We start from the raw sequence: 5,190 nt of genomic DNA, 5'->3' as shown, positions 1-5,190 counted from the left end.
TCTGGCATAGATTTTAAAGGGATTTACCTGCCAACTTTGTTTACAAACAGAACAAAGCCAGCCAGGAAATGTTATTTAGAGATGGCAGTGCCCATCTACCCATTATTTACTGAAAGCTCACAATTGATCTTTGTAAAGATCAAAAATACAACATTCAGATCTTATAGGGTAGGGTGCAGGTTCAAGGTTTCCGGATTTTTTTCATTTGTTCAGCAAATCTCCAGTAAAACGAAATCCCCCTTTTCCATATACCCTCCAAACTCCTCTCCTGCACATGCTGTCTGCTGTAATATCCTTTGATACTACCCACTGTCATACCTTCTAAACTCCTCTCCTGCACATACTACCCACTGCCATACCTTCTACACTCCTCTGCTCCACATACTGCCCACTGTAATACCCTCCACACTCCTCTCCTGCACATACTACTCACTGTCATACCGCCTACACTCCTCTGCTCCACATACTGCGCACTGCCATACCCTCCACACACCTCTGCTATAGATACTACCCACTGTCATACCCTATACACTCTTCTTCTGCACATACTGCCCACTGTCATACCATCCACACTCCTCTCCTGCATATACTGTCCACTGCCATAACCTCTACACTCCTCTCCTGGAAATACTGCCCACTGTATAACTCTCTACACTCCTCTCCTGCACATACTGCTCACTGTCATACCCTTCACACTCCTCTCCTACACACACTGCCCACTGTCATACCCTCTGCACTCCTCTCCTGAACATACTGTCCACTGTCATACCCTTTACACTCTTCTCCTGCACATACTGCGCACTGCCATACCCTTTACACACCTCTCCTGCACATATTGCCCACTGTTATACCTTCCACACTCCTCTCCTGAACATACTACTCACTGTCATACCCTCCATACTCCTCTCCTGCATATACTACCCACTGTCATACCCTCTATACTCCTCTCCTTGACATACTGCCCACTGTCTTACCCTCTACACTGCTCTTCTGCACATATTGCCCACTGTCATACACTCCACACTCCTCCCCTGCATATGCTGCTCACTGTTCAACCTCTCACATTCCTCTCCTGCACATACTGCCAACTGGCATAGCCCCCACACTTCTCTCCTGCACACACTGCCCACTAAGATGATTCCTTTAATGAGAAAAAAGTTTTTTATGAACAAAAATCAACAATTACATCAAAAACAGTGCATTGTTTAATATCAATGTGATCTAAATGCAATACTAAGATGTCAACAGTAGGAGAATTCTACAGTGCACCATATAATATATCAAAAACCACAAACATAAGAAATAGGGGAAAAAAACATAATAAAAGAAGAAAAGAAAAGAAAAATAGTAGACTTTCCTCAAATATAGAAAGCAATAATTAAAAAAAGGGAAACAAGTCCACACAAAAGAGCTGATATGATGATAGTGTCCGTCATAAATGGATGAGGAATGTCACAGTGAAGTTTTCACTGGAAATGTGTAAACCATCACTGGAAATGTGCCTTCAAACACATGGTGTGTCTTAAACACTCTTACCGGAACCGCTGGACCCGACTGTCAGCAACAACGGATCAATTTCCAGTGATAAGTTCACTGTGAGATTCCTCATCCATTTGTGACGGACACTGTCATCATATCAGCTCTTTTGTGTGGACTTGTTTCCCTTTTTTAATTATCCCTTTTTTTTATTTTTCACAGTCAGCTTTACCCTGATGGGTTTATATTGTTAGTGATTTACACATATTTCACTTTTTTGTCACTTTTAGCGCTACATATTCACTCCCATTTACTCACATAAATCACGCTACATAATCACCTCCATTCAAATATAGAAACACTGACTAATCAGTTGTCTTCTCCAATGAACCTCAGCCCTCAAGGAGTCTATTCATTACCTTTTGATGAGGCGCAAGGTCTGGAATATCCAGCCAGGGTTGCCACAAAAAGTAGAGTTTTTAGAAACATTTCTGTGTTGGTACCTTTATTTCTCACGGATAAACATATTGATTACTTGTTCAATCCATTGTTTCCTAGTTGGGACCCGAGGAGACATCCAGTAGTGAGCAATCAGTTTACGTGAGAGATATAGTAAGCAAAATATTGTGACATGTGCATGTGGAGTCAAAGTCTCCTCCTCAAGGGCTCCCAGCAAACAAAAAATAGGGTCTCTAGTAGGCTGAAAGTTAATTACCCTTGAAATGATTGCAATAACATCTGTCCAGTAACAGAATAGTTTGGGGCATCTCCATATCATGTGAAGGAGGTCCCCATTATCTCTCTCACATTTTGGACATAGAGACGGGTCCCTACTTCCCCACTGATCCTGTTGAATGGGTGTTCTGTATGCTCTGTAGTAGACATGTGCACACTGAAATATTTCGTAATTTCGTTTTCGTCCGAATAATAAATGTATTTAGTTACTCCCGAAATTCGTTTTTATTTATTTTGTTTTTCGTTAAAAAAATGCATTCATCCGAAAATCCAAATTAAGGTCGAATCTGTCATTGAAGGCTTATGGTGTCTGTCGAATGTTCTAAGAAAAACAAAGAAGATTCGACAGAATCTTAAAAAAAAAAAAAAAAAAAATTTTAGACTCTTCATGTCTCTCTATGTCGAATCTTCATGTCTCTCTATGTCGAATCTTTTCTCTCTGTGCCGACTCTTCTTCATGTCTCCTATAATGTCGACTCTTTTCTCTCTTTTCTCTTTATGTAGAATAATATTGGACTAATAGAGTTAAGGTTAGGCACATTCGACCACAACGAAAACGAAAATAAAGCATTTGTTTATGTCTGATCTTTCGTTTTTAGTTTTCTGTGCTTTCGTTATTGTTTGTTATAACGAAAATACCTGAAATTCGGACGAAAATGCATTCGGACGAAAACGAATGCACATGTCTACTCTGTAGCAAAAATAAATGTGAGAGCTTCTCAGAGGCCAAAACCGATACCAAAGGAGTGGAGACCAAACATGTGTCACTTTCAAAGATGATTCTTTTGCATTGTAATAGCCCCAACTTTGCCTGTTAATTTTTTATATCCCCAACTTTGCCTGTTAATTTTTTATATCCCCAACTTTGCCTGTTAATTTTTGCTACTTCATATTATAAGAATCCAACAGTTTGGAGTCCACTAGCAACTGTGAATAGAAACAAGTGGAGTAGATTATTAAAAAAAAAGAATGAAATGTGTGCGGTAGTATGTGATTTCTGATGTAGTGTCATGTAAAACAAAATCGGATTGGTTTCTTTTATAAATACAGTACATGCATATTCTGATATACAGTCGTTCTTATTAATGAATGCAAACTGATTTGCGAAGTAAAATGTGCACAAAGTAAGGTAAACCAATAAAAAGTTTAATATAATGAATTGTATCATCTGACAGTCTGCATTAATGCAGTTATAACAATGCAAATGCAGTCTGGAATACATTAGAAGCCTATAAATGTGTAAATGTGAATGGAGTAGGCACCACTTACATTCCTTTTTACATAAGTATAATTAAACTGTATAATGATAAAAATGAACCATTAAAGAACATTTTAGTAAACTCTTTTGCTTTATTGCAGATAGACCACAATCTTCCTTTATCCCGGAGTCTTTTTTTTTTTTTTTTTTTTTCAATTAAAGGGCTAATCTAAAGCAGACACATTTCCATGTACTTTTGCAAAATGTAAACGATGCATGGGCAAATGAAGATATAATGTGTATGAGAGTACTTGTATCTACCACTGCACTGCATAATGTATATTTTGTACATTATTCTGCACAGCTCAGTTTAAAGTGTATATATAACCAAGGGGTATTTTGTAGTTTTGGATAATGAAAGGCATGGTTAAAACCTATTTCATTCTACTTTTTTGCTTTCTCTGTTGTGCTTATGACATATTCCCAAAGTGAGAAAAAATACTTTCTTAAAAAGCTGCCATTAGAACATGTACCACCAATGGATAAATTGCCCTCACCGCTTGCTCTGGTCTAACATTTTGGCGATCCCCTCAATTTTTGGCCAACAGGACAAACAGAAGGAGTAAATCTCTCCAGTGGGGGTATAGACAGAAGCAAAAACTTGACTTAGAGTGTAACCTTTCCCTACCTTACCCAACACTTAAAAAGAAAAATGCCTTCACATACATGTTAAAGCCTAATGCAGCGTACACACGATCGGTCAAACCGATGAGAACGGTTTGATGGACCGTTTTCATTGGACCAAACCGATCGTGTGTGGGCCCCATCGGTTATTTATCCATAGGTTAAAAAAAAAGCAATCTTGTTTTAAATTTAACCGATGGATACCTAACCGATAGAAAAAAAACGATCATTTGTAGGCACGTCCATCGGTTAAAAATCCACGCATGCTCAGAATCAAGTCGACGCATGCTTGGAAGCATTGAACTTCCTTTTTTTTCAGCACGTCGTTGTGTTTTATGTCACCGCGTTCTGACACGATCGTTTTTTTAACCAATGGTGTGTAGGCACGACTGATCATCAGTCAGCTTCATCGGTTAACCGATAAAAAAGGTCCATCAACGGTCCGCAAAAAATAAAAACCGCAGAGGTGATCAAATACCACCAAAATAAAGCTCTATTTGTGAGGAAAAAAGGACGCCAATTTTGTTTGGGAACCACTTCGCACGACCGCGCAATTGTCAGTTAAAGCGACGCAGTGCCGAATCGTAAAAACTGTCCGGATCATTTACCTGCCTAAAGGTTTGGGTCTTAAGTGGTTAAAAAAACAACCTGTAAAACCTTACAAACCTTTGATGCACCTGGAATGTCTAGTAGCTAAACGTTCAATTTAAGATAATTGCATGGGATCCTTTACAACTACAGTGCAGTGCGTGTGAACACATGGCAATGTATGTCATTACAAAACACATGGTTGAATAACTGATGATGTGAATGAGTCATAAAGTAGTTTTCCACTTTGACAGGAAACGGCTCGTCTGCTGTCTGGGACTCTCTGTTAATTTCACACTTTAGATTTCACATGTAGGGCCACCTACCGGTAAAAGCTAGGGGCATGTTTTTATTACAGTGAATGTGACATTTAGCAAACATTCTCTGCAGCTGAATCTTCTAGGTCCATGTGTTTTAACTGACAGCGATTGATTCTACGCCAGGAAATGTATTGTTTAAATTGCTGCTTTATAAATACACCCTGTGTCACAGCATAAATAACCATTCTG

This window comes from Rana temporaria, chromosome 2 (assembly GCF_905171775.1).
Source record: "Rana temporaria chromosome 2, aRanTem1.1, whole genome shotgun sequence".
Classification (NCBI taxonomy): Eukaryota; Metazoa; Chordata; class Amphibia; order Anura; family Ranidae; genus Rana; species Rana temporaria.
The sequence above is the reverse complement of the archived record's forward strand: the minus strand, read 5'-3'. Positions refer to the sequence as shown.